This window comes from Felis catus, chromosome E1 (assembly GCF_018350175.1).
Source record: "Felis catus isolate Fca126 chromosome E1, F.catus_Fca126_mat1.0, whole genome shotgun sequence".
Classification (NCBI taxonomy): domain Eukaryota; kingdom Metazoa; phylum Chordata; class Mammalia; order Carnivora; family Felidae; genus Felis; species Felis catus.
Window position 1 is genome coordinate 51,022,614 of NC_058381.1, and position 20,580 is coordinate 51,043,193.

General features: G+C 40.1%; 1 long non-coding RNA gene across 3 annotated transcripts in view; it reads left to right on the plus strand.

Annotated features, from left to right (window-relative positions):
- The first annotated feature begins 518 nt into the window (after positions 1–518).
- LOC123381965 overlaps positions 519–20,580 on the plus strand; it is a 35,682-nt gene continuing 15,620 nt past the window's right edge. For 2 of the 3 annotated variants that reach the window (XR_006589647.1, XR_006589646.1), the window contains exons 1-2: positions 519–1,005; positions 17,805–20,480. This is a non-coding gene — a long non-coding RNA (uncharacterized LOC123381965). The remainder of the gene's footprint in view (positions 1,006–17,804; positions 20,481–20,580) is intronic. The other variant, XR_006589648.1, reaches the window with a different exon arrangement.

Sequence of the window (20,580 nt, forward strand, 5' to 3'; positions counted from 1 at the left end):
CTGAACCTAATGTCCCTTCCAAAGGTGGAAAAGTTTGGTATAAATGGAGAAAAGGGAAAATAGTAGCTGAGGGTAAGGGAACGAATGAATGGGTTACGTAATGTAATGAAGGAAAGCCAGTATTCCATTAACTTCTCAAAAGAGGTTTAGAGCAGCAGATGATATTGTCTCTTAGCTCAGTTATACCAGATCCCTGAAAAGGTGAAGCCCTTATTGCTGAAATTACTCCTGCTTTTGGAGCTTGATTACAATCTATGGAAGCCTGCAAACCTGAGTGACCTCACCCTGGGAGACATGTCATACAATATGGATATAATAATTACTAATGGCTGAATGGGATTCTAGTAATGTGCTAGTATCTTTTGACTTTTTTGTTTTATTATATTGATTATTTTATTTTATATAAAGAAAGACAGCATGAGCTGGGGAGAGGAGTGGCGGGGGTGGGGGGGAAGAGAGAGAGAGAGAGAGAGAGAGAGAAAGACAATCTTAAGTAGACTCCATGCTCAGTGCAGAGCCTTATGCAGGGCTTGATCTCAGGACCCTGGGATCAAGACCTGAGCTGAAAACAAGAGTTGGACACTCAACCAACCGAGCCACCCAGGCACCCGTCTTTTGACTTCTACGATTGTTTTGCTGTCAGAGATTCATGTTCAAAGGCCAGGAGGTGATATTGTGATTTAAAATAAGAAATATACATTTGATCTTTGTCCCATTTCTAGCACAAAGCTCTTAAAGCCCTTGGAATTCCCTAGGTGATAAAAGCCACAAAGGTGTCTTTTGTTATGCTAACAAAGTGACCTTTGGACTGCACAAAAGGCTGGGTGCTGGTTGCCAGGAGACCCAACCTAGTGATTAGAGGGCTGGAACTTTCAGTCCTTCTGGAGAGTGGGGAGAGAGTCTGTAGGTTGATTCAATCACCAATGGCCAGTGATTGAATCAGTCATGCCTATGTAACGAAGCCTCCCTAAGACCCTAAAAGGACTGGGTTCAGAGAGCTTCCAGGTTGGTGAACATGTGGACGTGTGGAGAGAGCAGTGACCCCTTCCCGGAACCTTGCCCCATGCATCCCTTCCATCTGGCTGTCCTGAGTTGTATCCTTTTATAATAAAAAGTGAGCTAGTGAGTAAATGGCTTTCCTGAGGTCTGTGAGCAGCTCTGGCAAATCAGTCAAATCCAAGGAGGGGATTGTGGGAACCTCTGATTTATAGCCAGTTGGTCAGAAGTACAGGTGACAACCTGGACTTGCAATTGACATCTGAAGTAGAAGGGGGGGGGCAGTCTGGTAGGAATGAACCCTTAACCTGTGGAATCTGAAGCCATCTCTGGGTAGATGGTGTCAGAATTGAGTTGAATTGGGAGACACCGTCTGGTGTCTGAGAATTATGGGGGGGAGCCCCCGTCCTCATCCCCCACCATGCACACACCCACACATCAGTATTGGTGACCAGAACCTTTCTGGAGGGAAAGAAGTGGGGCCGGAATGGGCGATAGTGGATTGAATGAAGCATGTGATGTTATGAACCTGGACGCGGTGAGGAGGGATCTCAGTCTTAAGGGTTGCAGGAGTAAAGAAGTAAAAAGGTTGGAGAATCTGAAGAAGCAGGGGATTGTAGTCAGAGAGGGAGTGAAATAGTGGAACTTAAAATTTCAGAAGTAAAGAAATCGGGGGCAATGATTACATGTAGAATACGGTCTTGGATAGTAGATATGAATGCCATAAATGAGGAGGAGATCAAAAGAGTTTACAAGGGTTGATACCTTGAGGTATCAGTCAGTTCTTACTGTGGTGGCAAACAACCCCAATATCTCCAAGGCTTATAAAAAGTGAAAACCTCTTTTGCTCATGTTGGGGTGAGGTTGGTTGTCACCTGGCTCTGCTGGGCTTGGCTGTGTGTCCAAGCTGACCAAACAGCCCCTATTGGGGGTATGGTGTTCTGATGGTGGAGGACAAAGAAAAAGAAACAGAATCAAACGAAGCATGCTTAAAGGTTCAGCCTACATGTGGTGTACCTTCTGTTCAGTTATGTTTCATTGGCCAGAGCAAGTGGCATGGCCTTTCCCCAAGCCGTGCTGCAGGAGAAGTGTAGTTTGCCTACAGGGAAACATGGCCAACAAATAATACAATCCACCATAGTAGATAACATGGATATTGAGGTTGTCACAAACGTGATGGGCTCTTTCTAGGAAGATGTAGATGGTAGGCCAGTTGCAAAAGCTTAAAAAGATCATCATTGTAATGGCTAGAAATGTATAGCTAGCATCATCAAAAAACTGTCAAAGAGATCACGTTAGGATTAACGCTGAGAGGGGCATTGATCCAGCTTTGGAATTTGCTTTGTATACTCGTAAAAAACTGTATCTTCCAACTAAAAACCAGCGGAGTAGTTAAGCAAAGCAAAGTAAATGTAGCAAACTAGATACAGATCTGTAAAAACTCATTACGATTTACTGTTTTCCTTTTTCAGCAATTTCTTTTTAAAAAGTCATCATAATCCCACTACCTTTTCCTGTTGATAAATGTGCAGGAGTCAAATGCCAGCCTATTGAGTGAGTTGGAAACTCTTCATGTCTACAATCAAAGGCTTGGCTAACTCCTTGCATTTCTTTTTGTATTTAATTAGACGCTAAAGATATAGAGACATTATTTTCTTGGAAAGTCCGAGTAGTTGCATGACTAAGCCTTAATTAAAACAAGGACCTGATTCTGCTTCTGCTGTGTCCTGGGAGGAAGTACCCATGGGAGTCCCCTGATAAGCCTTCCTACAGAACTTTCAAACTCCAGCCTGTTACAGAGGAGTCAGAAGTGAAAACTTGGGCCCTATGGTATAATTTTCCCCAGGAATCTCCGATGCCATCTAGATTTGTCAAAATCATAAGAAAGAGAATACTATATGAGGTGTCATGCTTGGCAACGATAAAAATAGCTAACATTTATTGAGCTAAGTACTGGGCACTTTCTTTATATGTAGAATACCTTAATTTGGATCCTCATAATGACAACTCTATAAAGTGTTATTATCAGATCCATTTTTTATTTCGGACCCATGTTTTAACTGAGTAAAGTAAAGCATGAAAAGGTGAAGTGTAAGTTATATATGTATTGCATATTTCAAAACCTGAATTAATTAATAAAATATGCCAGTGGTTCCCAAACGGTGCACTGAGACACTCTGGGGTACTATAGCTAACTCATGGGCTTCCTTGGGATACTTTATGTTTTCTGGACAAACATCTCTTAGATATCATGTAGGTTGCTGTATCTAAGTGATTTGGACCTAGTGGCTCAATAAATGGCATCACTAGGTGCATCTTTTAGCCTAGCGGCGTCATGAAAAAATTCTCGAGAAACTGAGGATATTGTGCACTGAGAACGTTTGGGAACCTGTTTCTGTATAGCAACTTAATTAAGTACGTAGCAAGATTCCTGACTTCTGTATCACGGGCCACTGGCATCTTTTGCCTCTGAATCATCAGCATTGTTGTTTCTAATGATTTTTTTCTCTTCAAATTGTGAGCATTTTTTTCATCTCTACTCTTCCATCGTTACTATAAGTATTATTATTTTTAGTAGTTGTTATCATATTTAGAAATAAGCTTGGCTAAAACAAAGATGTGTAAGGAGGTTTGTCTGCCTTGTTTCACCCACTCTGGGGACCTGCATATTGAGTCTGATAGGATAGGTCCAGCTTATCCAAGTGTTCATTCAAATATTCATTCATTCATTCATTCATTCATTCATTCAAGTATTCAGTAAGTATTCATTCCTTATTCAAGATGAAAAAGACTGCATTGACATAACGTAACCACATAGCCTATAATGAGAACTATATACAGTTTAATATACAAGTTTTTTTATTTGACATATATTCTCAAGTGTCTCAAAAAAACATGTGGTACCAAATTTGGTTTCTAGTATGGGTCTTTAGTCCCTCCTCCCTAAAAATTCTTTAGATGATCACTCTTAACAACTATAGTTATATAAACAGTTCAGGTCTGGACTGAAATTTGCTTCTAGATTTCTGGAATCCACCGTGATGGTTCACTTCACCTTATATAATACCTGTTTCTTGCGCCGGGGCACTTATTAGCCACTGAAGCATTCTTACTCTTTGCTTCCACACTCATTCAAGATTTATATGGAATTCCTAGTATTGATTCACAATGTTCACATTCACAATGAAGGCTTTGTTTTCCTCTGAAATTTCTCTGCTAATTGCTGGCTATTTCTTCTTACTATTATAGAAAATGACAGGACCTTGTTCTAGTTTTCTGGTTCTCTATCCTGTTCGCTCTGGGCTTGTAATAATAAATCGCCAGCTAAGAAAATGAGTGGCATGTTTAAAACCTTTTAAGATAAATCTTTCTGCTTGGCATCTGCCAATCACGTGGATTCCTCCTTTCTCAACAACATGGCTTCACTTAGCTAAAGCCATTAAATACGAATCTTCACCTCACTCTCCACTGGGTAATAGTACCTGGAGTCTCCCTGCCCAGTAACCTGCCTACAGTTGGTGACCATGTTGACATCCAGCAGTAGGCTGAGTGTTATATGCCCTCAAAATCCATATGTTGGAGGCATAAGCCCCGGTGTGACTAGCATTTGGAGACAAGGCCTTTTGGAAGTAATTAGGGTTAGATGAGGTCATAAAGGTGGGGTCCTCATGATGGGATTAGTCTCTTTGTAAGAAGAGACACCAGCGTTTCCTCCTCAGAGTCCCCTTGCCCTGCCACTCCATGTGAGGACCCAGCAAGAAGGTGGAAATCTGAAAGTCAGGAAGAAGGCTCTTACCAGAACCTGACCATACTGGCACTCTTACCTTGGACTTACAACCTCCAGAACTGTGAGAAAATTAATTTCTGTTATTTAAAGCACCCCAGTCTGTGGTCTTTCATAATGACAGATCTGACTAATAAAAGTAGGTACTCAACATTTTTTTTAAAGTTTGTTTATTTTGAGAGGCGGGGGAGAGGGAGAGAGAGAGAGAGAGAGTGAACACACCACACACACACACACACACACACACACACACACACACACACACACACAGGCTTGAATGGGGGAGGGGTAGAGAGAAAGGGAGAGAAAGAATCCCAAGCAGGCTCCAAATTGTTAGTAAGTGGCCTGATGTGGGGCTTAAACTCAGGAACTGGGAGATCACTACCTGAGCCAAAGTTGGACCCTTAATGGACTGAGCCACCCAGACATCCCTGTACTCAACATTTTTGGTTGCTTGTTTGATTGATGGTCGGCATCTAAATGTCTTGTCAACTAATTTCTGTTAACTCAGCCTGACAACCGATGGGCACAATGAATGGAATAAAATAACGTCATTAAAGTCAAAGCATCAACCTATTTTTACCTGAAATGAGCAGACAGGTAGGTCCTCCAGCTTCTTTTTATTGAGCTAAAGAGGCTCAATAAAACAAAAAGAGACCAACTGACATCTGTAGAGTGAATTCATGAATGAAAGGTAGACGAGCAACATGGACTTCCACTGCTCAGAAAGTGGATCACCTTTGCTGCCGGAGCTCGTAACAGCCATGAGTGAGGCTGTAGCCAGTCCCTCGTGGCCTAGGAAAGATTCACACGTTGCTTCAAATGTTCGAATATGCCTGAATGGTGTTAATGATTGCAATGACAAGACCTGTACACAAGTAAAGTCATACGAAGCCTAAAAAGCATGATGTGCGGGCATGACAGATGATTCATCGCATTGTATCCTGAAATGAATATAACCCTAGTAATTTGGGGAAATGACTCTCTGTATGACTGAGGTTTCCACTTTTTTTTTTTTTGAATTGTTGAGAACTTAAAAAAAAATTTTTTTTAACATTTATTCATTTTTGAGAGACAGAGCGTGAGTGGGGGAGGGCAGAGAGAGGGAGACACAGAATCCGCAGCAGGCTCCAGGCTTTGAGCTGTCAGCACAGAACCCGACGTGGGGCTTGAACTCACAAACCGTGAGATCGCACCTGAGCCAAAGTGGGAAGCTTAACCGACTGAGCCACCCAGGCACCCCTGTTGAGGACTTTTCTGAAGACGAGCTTGCTTATAGTTGCTTTGGTGAGTATTAATTGAGAATTGGCGGCAAACCTTAGCATGCCAATAATCCTGCACAAAGTGGAAAAAGTAGGCACTGTGCTTTATTTCACTCCATTGCAATTGTGAATTGAAACAAATTTAGCCTCCGAGTGTTTGTATAACTTCCCATGTGCTATAATGTACATATGGGTGTCTTATTCTTGTATATATGTGTGGATATCATACATAATATGTGACCTGGGGGAAAAGTCACTTTCATAAGTCATTCCCCTGTACTTGCTGACAGGTATGTAGATACCTGGTAAGGAGGAGTGGGGGCAGAGAGAAAGACAGAGAGATGCAAATAAAATAATTCCTATTGATACTAGATAATTTTCAATTATTTTATGGAAACCAAAATCATCTCCAAAATGAGGTGTCGTGAAGAATCAGACCTCTTGCCTTGTAAGACCCATCAAAAGAATGGCCCCACAAGGTAGAAGCATAATACTGGCTTAGATGAATATAATTACAGAAAATCAAAAGGCCCGAGTCCCAATTCCTGCTATGAGTTCTTTCAGAACACCTGAGAAACATCTATGCTGTCAGATCAAATTTATTGGCCACTCAGACCTCTCATGCTGTTTGCTTTCTTCCCTCCGAGGTCTGCTGACCTCTCACCCCATTCTTAATTTCTGTCAGATTTTTTCTTTTTTGCGAATCTATATAACATGAGCCTTTTTTTTTTTTAACATGAGCCATTTGTAAGCAAGAAGGTGATAATAATATCAACTGAAATGATGAGGCAGCCATTCATGCTGATGTGGAGAAACCCCAAATTTTAAATGCCAAGAGTCTTGCCTGATTGTGCTGAGAAAACAAGCCTTAGATATTTGGGAAGGGTTTGATTAGAAACAGGTGAAAGTGTTTGATTCGTCTAGATGCTTTGTGGCTTTAAGGCTGAGTCCCTGATAGCCTGGTCAGAGGCAGACAGAGCATAATGCAGGATGCTGCAAGGCCAAGTCTGTGCTTCATCTCAGCAGAGACATGGCTTCAGGCTTTGGGAATGAAGAGGCGTCTAGGTCATACAAGGGGCTCTCCAAGTGTAAAAATGCTAATTTGATTACGAGTTCCTGACCATTCCATGGATTCGCTTCATTTTGCCCAGCTACAAGACAGAGAAAATTAAAATAATCAGTCTTCCGTTATATTTGGGTCATCTCTCTCCCGTGCTGCTGTCTTTCAAGGAAATGCTCTTCGTCTATATTCTCAGCTGACTTTCATTCTGTCTCATTTCCCTTAATTTGCATAATACGTTCGAAACTTTGGGATATAGCACCCTTTACGATTTTATTTCGTTGCATGAGGTTTTAGATACAGTCCACCTACTCTGCAACATCCCACTTTCATCAAAATAAAATGAAATTTGAAGGCTTTAGAAAAAAGTGAGCTTTGTCACTATGGCTGTGGGACAGAGGAAAGCCATGTGCTCTTTGCAAGGGACCCCCAGTTTCAGTGCAGATAAAGCGGCAAATGGGATTTGCAGACTCTGAATAAGCACTGATGTCTCAGAACCTTTTCAGCCACGTGTTTGGTTATTACTTTTCTTGGATACTGTTGGTTCTTTCATAATCCCCACATGTTCTTTGTTTAGCTGTGTGAAAATAACAATAGGTGATTTCTTTGACTTCAGCAAAAATTGTCTTCTCAATACTCAGGAACTGGTGTGCCCCCAATTTGTTTTGATTCTAACTGTCAGTTTTCATTGGAATAAAATAATTCGGTCGGTGATGGAAAGATGATACTCATTTTAACACTTTAACATTGACCATTACACTGGACAGAAGTTTACTGAAGGGAAAATCGTGGAAATTTAGTGTTGTTTTATATATACATATATATATACATATATACATATATATGTATATATATATATGTAATTTATATATGTAATTTATATATATAATTTATATATATAATTTATATATGTAATTTATATATATAAGTATAATTTATAATTTATATAGAAATATATATATAGAAATAGAAATATATATTTACTTATTTATATATATCTATATATCTATCTACTTATCTGATCTCCACGCACAATAGGTTTTCTCCCATTGAATCCTTCAGTCTGTGACCGGAGACATTGTTTGAGATCTTGGGATCCTTGGGCTTTTACCTTTGGTGACCCGACGATCCACTGATTTTCGAGTCAACTGACATTCAAAGAGTGCATGAACCCACTGAAGGAAAGTCTCCACAGCCTCCTTTCTCATTTCCCACTGGTTTTCCTTGATTTGTTTACACTCTTGTGATTACTGTCATTTGATTGTCCAACTACGTCCCACTGATAACTATTCACGTTGCAACGATTATGAAGAGAACAGGAAAGTGAACACAATGTACTCAGTTCTGTCTACAATCAGAACTATAATCTTGCGGCTGCCTTTGGAGACTATAGCAAAGAATAAGATGCACTTTCTTCTAAGCTTGGCAGAGGGCTAATGTTTGGATGGGAAAATCTGTTCAAATTTAACTGAGATCCACATTTCACATGTTTTTGCTAATGTAAAGGGAGCCGGGGAATGGGTAGTTGATGGATACAGAAAAAATTAGCTTCACATTCAATTGCTATTTTGCACTGTTAATCAGACCCAAACATTATAATAATTATTTTAAAAAGGCCTATGTAGGAATCATCCATTGCTGTGCTGGAAATTTGGAAATACACTTGATGAGTCAAGAAAGGTGAATTTTCTTTGGAAAAGTGGATATGTTAGCAGAATGTTTGCAATGATCTCTCAGTTCTGTGACTAAAAGAAATTAGGTGAACCAAGATGTACTTTTCTTTCTTTTTTTTTTTTTTAATGTTTATTTAGTTTTGAGAGAAAGAAAGACAGAGCACGAGAAGGGGAGGGGCAGAGAGAGAGAGGAAGACACAGAATCCAAAGCAGGCTCCAGGCTCTGAGCTGTCAGCGCAGAGCCCGACACGGGGCTCGAACCCATGAGCCGTGAGATGGTGATCTGAGCCGATGTCAGATGCTTGACCGACTGAGCCATCCAGGTGCCCCTAGCTAGGATTGATTTCATAACCGGAGAGCAGTCTTTATGTGTGGTTTAGTGTGCTGTTTCTAGCACACAGCCAGTGATATTATATTTTGATACCCTTTTTTCACTTTCCCTTTTGAGTCACAGTTAATTTCCTAAGGTTTATAAGGAGCTAGGTTGACAGGGAGTAATAAAAGATGGATGCCATATGTCCCACTGGGAGAACTGACATTGGATACGTTCTGACATTGGAGCCCTTTCATGTCTTGAACAGACGTACAAGTCTGTATTGAAGGGACTTTTTACAATGTTTAAAACATGTCTATTGCTCGTGATAAGATGTGCCCATTCATAGAAACATCGGGAGTCTCAAAGAGCCTTTGATGTAATTAAAACTGATTGACGTCTGGCTTCTGAAGGGAAAAACTGGTTGTCTTGCCTGTGACATTTCCCTCACATACTCTTTATGAAGTCAGTGTTTCCAAGAACTACCTTCTCTTATGAGCCTCAGTCGGCCTGCTCATCTGGTTCCCATAGATAAATGTTACATAACATACATGGGCAGTGACTATCCCATTTACCCACAGTGCCCAGCCCATGTCTTCGGCATTTGTTCAAAGGAGAGACGCTTTCACTCAGAGACACCCAGGTCGGAAACAAGTCCCTGGGATGTTTTCAATCATTTCCAAATGTACCCATTCAGAGTGGGATAAAGGAGCAGAGAGAGAGAGAGAGAGAGAGATGCCTGAGGATGTCTTATCTCTCTGAAGGGATAGTGCCTGAAAATGTTTCCACAGAGATATTGGGCACTCCTCCCGGGATTTGGGGAGCAGTGTGCACAGATAGCCCAGTGGCCTGACTCTCGTACGCTCTGCCTGCAGATAATCTTATCAAGGGAGGGGACCCAATTGCTTTTGGAAGACCCTGCAGTTGTAGAGGTGGGGACACGGGGTGGACCTCCTCAGGCCTCTTTGAAACGCTATCAAAAAACTTCTGAAAAAGCTAGCTTCGTGCACTCTGTACTTTCATTTTCCAGGACATTTGAAAATTGCTTCCATTTTTGCTTTTCTTCATTTCCATGTAATGATTTAAATCCAACGTTTTTGTAGTAGCTGGCTTCCCCATCCAGATCCTGCCATGTGAGCGAGGGTGTATTCCAGGTCAAACCCCTTGTTAAGTGCTTAGAGATGGCAAACAGTTAAGGCAACAAGATCTTTCGCATGCCGTCCTATATGCAGTATATCATTGCTCCTGAAGGCTCCATAAATTCAGCTTAGTACAGATTTTGTAGGGGGAGAAAAAGCCAGTTGCTTCTTAAAGCGGTGATTTTCTTGAATTTACTGAAAGTATGGCTCATTGTAACTCTTTGGACCTCACAGACTAATCATGGTTCCTGGACACTTTAACAAAAAAAACCAACTAATGCTATTAAAAACACCACATTAAGCTCTCACAAGAGTGTTTGTTTGTTTTTGGTGTTTGTTTTTCACACGGGAACGCTTAAGTATTTCTGAAATGCTATCAACAGGTTTGGTGAATTGGCAAAGACATTTTCTGTATTTAATTTATTTTTTTTTAATATTTATTTTTGAGAGAGAGAGAGAGAGACAGAGCATGAGTGAGGGAGGGGCAGAGAGAGAGGGAGACGCAGAATCTGAAACAGGCTCCAGGCTCTGAGCTGTCAGCACAGAGGGGCTCGAACCCACGAACTGTGAGATCATGACCTGAGCCGAAGTCAGACACTCAACCGACCGAGCCACCCAGGCGCCCCTATTATTTAATTTATTTTAGAGTAGTTCAAGAACTGGGTTGCTTTACGGTCCTAAAGCCTCCCTCATTACAGACACCAAAATAGCCACGCGGCTCCTCTTTATCTGTTGCTACTTAAAACCACGCTCTGAATCATTTGTGGGAATCCGAACTTTCTCTGGGAGTCCACCAACATCACATTTCTGTATATGGATAAATAAAAAGGATAATTAGATTCAGTTCTTATTTCAGCTCATTTCCTTCTTTTCCACATTTCCTAAATTTCAGCAAAGTACCGTGCTTCTGAATCTGTTTATGTTTTGTTTCCATCGTCTTCAATGGCTGGGTATATTTTCCCTTTAAGAGACTTTCACAGCATTTTTTTCCATGCCCAGGAATTGCTGATTTTTGAATGATGGCAGCCTGCCCACTCTGTGCCATGACTGTTGCTTGATGTAGTGAAGTCTGAGGAGTCTGGCTCACCATCACAGGATTATCCTTTATATATGTATGTGTGTGTGTGTGTGTGTGTGTGTGTGTGTGTGTGTGTATAATCTTTTTTTTTCTCCTACTAACTAACCTTTGCGCATGTGTGGAAAGGAACATCAGTACGTAATTTTTTCTCTGCTTTGTTTACTAAACTTCCTGCTCCTAATGTATGATGGGCACTTGGTCACAGAGAAGTCTATCTGCTACCAAGTTAATCGTTATTTTATACAACATACTGATTTTTATCCACTCTCTCCATCCCCAATATTTTTCTTTTCCCCAGTAAGACATTTTATGAAACTATTTAGAATAGTATCTGGAACATCGATTTAGAGATAATCACCATTGTGGAATATCTATGGTCTTTCTGGTGACATTTTACTGAATGATTTGTACCATGTGTTGGGTAGATTCTTACTTCTTATTTATGTTTATGTGACCAAGTGGCACGTCTTCCAAATCCTGACCACTTTACTTGTTAGTTTTTACTTTTTTGCTTTCACGTCACTATGACCGCTGGTGATTTACCTCCATTGGCCATTTACCTTGAAGTGTTATAATTATTTACACACAGGTTTCATTTTTCTTAATGAATTATAAGATTTTGATCTTATCTTCGTATCCTCCTTCTCTCGCCAGTGGTACTGGTAACAGTAGCTAATGTGTATTGCACAGCTTCGATGGGGAGAAGCCTTTCTTCTTTCTGTGAACAATGCCACTTAATTCTCACACAAACCCTCACACACACGGGACAGCATTATCGCACTCTTTCCTTGATGAGAAAATGGAAGCTCAGAGAGCTTAGAGACTTTTTTCTGAGGTCACACGGCTAGTGAGTTGTAGGGCGAGGATTGGATTCAAGCAGATTTGATTGCAGTGGCTTTGCCATTAACTTTCCGCCATATTGCCCACAGTGGACCTCCTGGCACAGCTTGTATGAACCTGACTTCATACCTTTGAATTTCTTTCGTCTTCGTATTGCTCGTTCATCTGCAGATTTTGTGAAGAGCAGGCCGGCGGTAGAGCATTCTTGGGGCTGCTTTGATGCACTAGCTGGGACTGTGGAAAGCTGAAGGCCCACTGGTCTCTGGCTCTCTGATGGGAATGTCATCTTCCCAGGGAACCCCTGCAGTAACCACAGCCTTGCAAGTGCCATCACATAAAACTCTTAAGTGCAGAGTTAGTCTTCCATTTCATACTTTTTTTTTAATGCTTATTTATTTTTGAGAGGGGGGAGGGCAGAGAGAGATGGGGACAGAGGATCTAAAGCAGGCTGTGAACTGACAGCAGAGAGAGCCTGATACGGGGCTCGAACTCACGAACCATGAGAGCTTGACCAGAGCCGAAGTTGGACACCCAACTGACTGAGCCACCAGGGCGGGCCCTACTTCATACTTTTTGTTGCCTTGAAGCCACTTTTTTTCCACATACATTTTAAGGGTATTCTTTCATTAAAAACATATTTATCTTTTTTATTTTTTTTAATGAGAAGGAGGAACATGTCAGCTGTGAGGAAAACTCATGCTTTCACTCTTCTCGCTCCTCTCTCTAGTAACCTATCACACACCGTGATGATGACTTTATTTCCCCTATAAGCTTCTGGAGGACAGGAAGCGTGTTTGGTTGTAAAGTCTCTCTTAGGGCCACTTATAACAAGTCCTATGAAAATCTAGTCCTAAATAAACCAACAAATGAAGACGCATAGATTTGCTAGAAACTTAAAAAGAAAAAAAAAGTAGGGGTGGGGGATGAAGAACTGAATTGAGTCTATAGTTCAGCTAGCCAAAGCATTTTCTTTCTTTGCCCAGAGTGTCTATCTGACTCTAAAAAATTCAGTTAGTCTCTCCGAAGATACTGCTTCCTGGTCACTAGCCTAGTATCTTCATGAGGAAGTCTATGACATAAAATTCTTGGCCACCACTGCCAAGAAGTCTTCCCTAATCTCCGGTGGAAGTAAGGTTCCCTGTTACATTCTCTAATCCTGTCTGAAGTTGACCTAAGTACTTATCACAATTTGGGGTCATACTTTGTAGTGGATGCTGCCAAGATCTCCCCTTTAGGACCCAAACACTCATTCTTCCAGCTGCAGGGGGTGGGGGAGGGGGTGTTGTCCAAGGATCGCTACCATCTCAGTCCCTCTCCAGTTAACTGTTCTCAGTTTGGAGCAACTGCCTAACTTCAGGCCATGCTCCTTCCTTGTGATACACCCATATCCAACGACCCATTGAGATAGGAGTACAAAGGACTGGTTCCCTTACTTGATGGGGATCACTCTGAAGAACCCTCCAAGTTCCAAAACTTCCCATTGGGTTGGTTGAAGACTCCCTTGCATTGAATTGCTGTTAAAGTCCTTCTTCTCCCCAGTGCTGCATTCCTCAACCCTCAAGAGCCTTTCCCAATGAATCTGCTGCACACAAAACTGAGCATCTCAATTTTTATTTCCCAGGGAACCTGATCTTTAGTTGTACTGGCAGCTGCAATAAAAGTGGTGATAGGAAGCAGACTCTAAAATGGGATTTTAGAGCTGCCTCACATGTTGGCAGATAATTGTTAAAACTTTCAGTGTTGGCAGATGGTGATGGGAAATCAGTGAGAGGATGTACTCGAGTGGATCATTGATACGCACAATAACTTGTATTCATCTCAAACGCATTGTATTAAGTGAAAGAATCCAGTCTCAAAAAGATTGCACATGTGTGATTATATTCATGTGACATTCTGGAAAAGGCAAAAAAGGAAACAGATTAGTAGTTGCCAGGGTTAAACATTGGGTAGAGGTTGGTATACAAAGGGACGGCACAGGGAATTCTCTGGAGTGTTGTGATTGTTCTGTATTCTGTCTCTGGTGATGGTTCCAAGAATCTCTATGTATGTAAAAACTCAGAACTATCCACAAAAACATTGAATTTTCCTGTATGTAAATTTTGAAATATGTTCTTGCATCCCAGGGATAATGACAGAGATCAATGCCACTTCTAAAGACCTAAAAGTTGCAGGGTTGATGATCCCTATCATATTTTAATTTCATTCACCAGTCTTGGCCCAATGACAGCTAGCCAGATGCTGAAGGATGACAGTGGGATGTCACAAACTCAGTCAAGTAGTAGCCCCAGTTGTGGCAGTGGTACCAGATAATGGTATTTTTGTTGGAGCAGATTAACATGGCCTCAGGTCCATGGTATGTGACCACTGACTTAGTGAATATATTGTTTTCATCCCTCTTAGGAAGGACAACCAGAAGTAGTTGCAATTTGCATGGGATGGGAAATAGGCTAGATTTATAGTCTTGCCTTTTCTGTGTCTATTTGTTTCTGTCCCTCTCTTATTGGTTCTATTTCTCTGGAGAATGCTGACGAACACACCATCAGGCTACATTCTGTTGAGGGAAGGAAAAGTAGCATGACCTTGGGGCAAGACCATAAATACATGCTCTTTTCCATCCTATGCAAATCTCTGTACTCAGGAAAGCTGCTGATGAAGTTCTTGTACCAATCTGAAGGCCCAGGGACCAGGAGAACCTATGTGATCACATCACAGAAGGGTGTGGGTTCAGTAGGACATTTTGTAGAGCATCACATTGGGTCCCCTATATGGCTGATACTGTGTCGTTGGACTGGATGGATAGGAAATGGGAAATCTGTTGGGGTCTCGGTAAGATACATGTACTCAAGAGGATAGTAGATAAACTCTGTGAAGATTCAGGATCCCATCATATTATTCAAGATTTTAAGAATCTGGGGGTTGGGGGCAATGCCAGAATAACCCCTCCAAAGTACCCTTGCTCCAACATTAAGGAGAAAGCACATCAGGCAGGTCTCCTTGGGTGCCGGGGGCCACACATTTGTTGAGTATTAGACTTCTGTTTTTCTTCCTGTGTGCTTCAAAAATACTTTATGCTTCACCACCTAAAAATTATAAAATAGAATAATAATAATAATTATGGAATAGCAGTTTATGCCAGAGCTTTCAATATATCCTGCCCTTCATTGGTGGTTGGTATTAGGAAGGGAATCTCTATTTTCCCCAGCCCAGTCATCCTCAGAAGACACTGCATTGGACCATTGTAACCACAGGGGACACAAGTTGTATGTCAAAGCTAAAAGTTAAAAATAGAATTCCTTTCCTATCTACTTGTTCTATGAAATGGTTTTTATCTGGGGCTACCCTTCATGTGATCACTCAGTCACATGGACTAATCTGGTTTCACAAACATCAAGGGGATTTCTAAAACAGTTCACTATAGTAAATGGGATTCTACTTTAATATAAAAATTTTAATCCCGTTTGAAAAGTTACAGTAGAAATTTTCTGCTGTTTTGATCAACTATTGGCCTACTAGTGTGCTTGCTTCTCAAGTCTTAGGCACTGTGTTCTCTTTGCTGAGCTCATGGGCTTTTTGTTTGTTTGTTTGTTTGTTTGTTTAAATGTTTATCTTTGAGAGAGAGAGCATGAGCAGGGGAGGAGCAGAGAGAGAGGGGGACAAGACAAAGGATCCAAAGCAGGCTCCATGCTGACAGCAGTGAGCCCAATGAGGGGCTTGAACTCATGAACCATGCGATCATGACCTGAGCTGAAGTCGGATGCTCAACCGACTGAGCCACCTCGGAGGTGCCCCTCATGGGCTCTTTTGAAGGTCTGGCTTATAGTCACTTCCTCATAATATGTTCATAAATACATTTGCTCCTAATTTTCATACAGTTTTAGGGAATTTAATAGGCCATCCGAAGACCCTAGGTGTCCTCAGACTCCCCCTGGTTATGAAACATTGCCTTCGACACTATTTTTCCAGGTCATTTATCGAATTGAACTCTAAGTCAGAAGCATTAATACAATGATTTGAGAAATGGCCTAGAGATACTCTGTAGCTCTTGAAGTTCCGGGAATGCCAGTTATCGATAGTGACACCCACTGCGGGAGATGCCATGCTCAGGACTGCTCTATTTTATGATACTGAGCTGTGGAGCAATTCTTGTATGTTTGCAAATCAAAATCTGTGCTCCTCCTGCATGAATTGTAATCTCAGTGGGGCAAACAAGTGCCATTAATACTGTGAGCTGTTGCTTAGGCGTCTAATTATTTCCATGGTTCTAGGTTCGAATCCGTATTTAGTTGTGTTACTTTGGCTTCATAAATATACTTGATGCATATGTTCATTTATAAATAATCCTCTCCTGAAATTATGCTCTAGTGACGTTATTGATGATGATAGTTTACATGATGACGGCTAACAGCTAATAAGCAGTTGGTTTACATAAGCATGTGCCTAGTGTTTTGCAGACCCCATCTCAGTGCCTTTTCACAGTAACTCTTTGGAGGAGGGACTGCCATTCACATTTTACAGATGAGAAAACAGAGGCTTAGGGAGGTGAAATAACTTGACCAAAGGCTTGCATCTAGTAAGAGGTAAGGCTGGGATGTCACCTCAAGTCTTTCTAACGACTAAGGCCTTGCATTTAATTGCTACAATATAATGTCTCCCTACATGGAAAAAAAGATAAACTTAAAAAAGTTTGCACTATTTCATGTTATTTCTTTATCCACACAAGAGGATTTTCTTCATAAAGAGTTGAAGTTTTAATATGGTTGAGCTACAACTTTTATATGCACTCAAAGACAGTATACAATATACAACCATATGCACAAGCAAATGTATCCGTGTTAAGTGTTTAGTTCAACTTGACAAATGTACACACCCATATGACCACTATCCAAATCAAGATACAGGACATTTCTATCATCCTAAATAGTTTCCTTATACCTCTTTGCAATCAGTCCCCCACCCTATACTCTAGGCAGCCACCAATTTGATTTGTGTACTACAGATTATTTTTGCTTGTTCCAGAATATCATGTAAGGTCATAGAATCATATAGTATCTACTCCTTTGTATGTGACTTCTTTTTCTCAGCATGATATTTTTGAGATTCATCCATGTACATGATATATTTATGTATCAGTAGCTTCTTTCTTTCTTTCTTTCTCTCTCTCTCTCTCTCTTTCTTTCTTTTTTTGTTGACTAGTGTTCCATTGTATGAATGGCAACAATTTGCCATCTATTGTGAAAGGATGTGTGATCTGTTTCTAGATTTTTTAGTTATTATGTTTAACCTACTGTAAACATTGATCTGCAAGTCTTTCTGTAGACAGATTTTCATTTCTCTAGAAGTGAAATCACCTGGTCATGTGTAAATGTCCATCTTTATAAGAAATTGCCAAATTGTTTTCCAAATTTATTTTTTTTTAACATTCCTCTAGCAATATATGGGGGTTTGGGTTGGTTTGCCTCCTTGTCAACATTCAGTACTCTAATTTTAGAGATTTTAGAAATGTATATTCAAACTCTTGTTTGAATTTATATTTTCCCTCTCATTGGTTATTGATATTGAACTTGTGTTCCTTGGCTATTCCTATTTTTTTGTGAATTGTCTGTTCAAATCTTTGACCTGTTTTTTAATGGAGTCATATTCATTTCTCCTTTTACTGTAGAGTACCAATATATGCATTCTGGATATGAATCCTTTGAAGAATATCTATCTATCCATCCATCCATCCATCCATCCATCCATCCATCTGTCCAATATCTCTGTATTTGAGGGATAAAATATTCAGTTTGGGGAATCACATAAAGATCACTGGGGTAAGTCCCCCGTCCATTAGGCACAGAATAAGCAGCTGGCCCATTGCACGTTAAAGAACCAGAACCTCTGGTCTCTTTTGACTCCATCAACTGTACTGTATTATGATCTATGGAAAACAAAGTACTTGCATTTATCATATTTGGTTTGAGGGGATCTGGCTTTTTGCCCTTGTTGTGAGTTGTCCAAAGCTGGATGTTTCCTAAGCTGCTTTAAAAGTGGTTGGTGTTATGTAAGTTGAGATTTTTGAATCCTTTAAGGCATTTTTGTAGAAATGAGCCATTCCTAGACATCATGTTTATATCTCAAGTGGTGGCACTATTTTTAAAAATAAAAGGCTTCAAAACCTTCAGCCACATTTTTCAGCCATTACACAATGTGTTCCTCAAGCATATGCAAAACAATGACAGAGGGAAATCATTCAGCTAAGAGGGGGGAAAACAGCAGCTCGATTTAAAAGTTTGTTAACAAATATTGTGATTTGTTATCTAACAGTTGGCTTCATCTGGCATTTGGAGACTTTCTCAAATGCAAGAGTGTGTGGTGTATTAAGATTTATTTGTGTATTAAGCAAACATCTTTGGTTGAAATGTGGCTGGCATATTTAACTGAATCAAAAATGAGGAGGCGACACATCCTGGAGATTGATATTATTTTGGGAAATATTTAGAAACATAGAAAACATTTTGTTGATTCTCCAGAATTTTCTGTGCCTCTTCCTGTCTTTAATTTTTTAAAATGAGGAACATTTGAAATAATTACTCAGATATCTTTCTTTTTTTCTTATGATTCAGCACGGACCATACTTGTAATATTTTCATACACTGTCTAATCCTGTTGAGGCTGACACCTCATTGGGCCAGGGTTAACATCTTTGTCCTCCCATTATATTTGGATGAGTTAATTTGTCTCTGAACATGTTTTTTTCCACATGCATCATTTGTTCCTTTCTCCTATCAAGCATACACTTCTGGATTCTTATCTTAGAAGGATGAGTTGCTGAATGCATAGTTTGCAATGGGATAAATGTAGGATATTTGTGAAGTAGAACTCAACACTTTGTGATTGCAGGGTAAAATTTTAAGCATCTGCAGGATTTAAGATTAGTAGAGTTTCTGCAAATAATGAAGGAACTCAGATATAGTGAGAACTGTTGTCGACTTTTCATTACTTTCTAATTATTTACATAAACGTGCATTTGTACACTTTTGTTAAGAGATTTCTCCACTTCTCTCTTCATTTGTGACTGGAGGTAAAGAAACTTAACTGATACTATGTTATGGCATTAATAAAACAAATACTTAAAGGGATTCATTGGCTTTTGGGAGAGACATAATCTTTACTCTTTAGAAATCATGGAGAATTAAGGGTTACATTCGGGTTAGGAGTTAGAGTCCCAGCCCCCTTGATTTGGAGGTCAAGTGTAATAGAAGATGAATGTGTATCAGAGACTTTTCCTCTGAAACAAACAGGAAGCTTTAATGTTAGTATTATTCCAGAACTGAAAAGAGAACTTGGAAGGGTCTGGATGAGTGTATCTCCACAGCCCTTTGGGGAAGAGACTCTTTTTTAACTGGTTGCATGAGTCGGACTATTTCTGTAGACTCCTTCCCAGTTCTTACTCACCGGGCAGCTTGATGTTCATTTGATTTCCTGAATAGACTTCTCTACTGAGAAGAGAATGTGTTGAACAGCCAACATGAATATCAGTCTGCTTGGCAGTCAGAGCCTCATAAATTATTCTGTTGGTTCTTTGACACAAATCAGTCTCACATGAGTTTGAGTTGCATAAGCTGGATTATTTTTCTTTGTGCCTGATAACCACTGGCAAAGCTGATCAGTAAATATCAGCTCAGTATATACATCTTTAACCAAGAAGACAAAACTCTGGGTAAAGTTGGATAATTGAAATATATTTCCTAAGTACCCACCCATCTACCTCACCCCAATTATTAAAGTAACATGGGCTCATTGTGTAAACAGTTGTGGAAAGCTATTGAATAAACAATTTTAGCTCATTGTATAAACCATTGTAGACAATCATTATAGACCTTGCAGAACATTATAGACAGGTTTAGATATCTTCCTTCTTGTTTTTTTTTTTCTAAGCATAAGATACATGGTTAAAATTATATAAATATAGCTTACACTTATTGCACACATGATATACTAGGCCGTGTTGAAGTACTTTATATGTATTTATTCATTTTAATCCTTAAAATATCGTGAGGGGGGTAACATTATTCATCCATTTGGTAGGCAAGAATACTGAGCACTGAAATTTTAAATAACCTGTTCAATGTCACAGAGTAAGTAGTAGGGCTGAGATTTAAACTGAGGTGGTTTGACTTTATAACCAAATTCTTAACCATCATTGCACTGTTACGCTTTCTTTTATACCCTGTGGCCTGCTGCGTTCAATGGACTCCTTATATAATCGTAAAGCTTTGAAAGCCTTCTTGACCGTCAACCAACTGCTCATGTCCACAAAACCCTCAACTTGACTTTGCCCAGAAAAGACTCAAAGGTAAATTTCTCATCTAGATAATGAAATCCTTACCTCCTACTGGTAGCAAAATTAGGCTGCTTAAGAATGAAATGGAGAACTAGATACGGTATAAGACCTA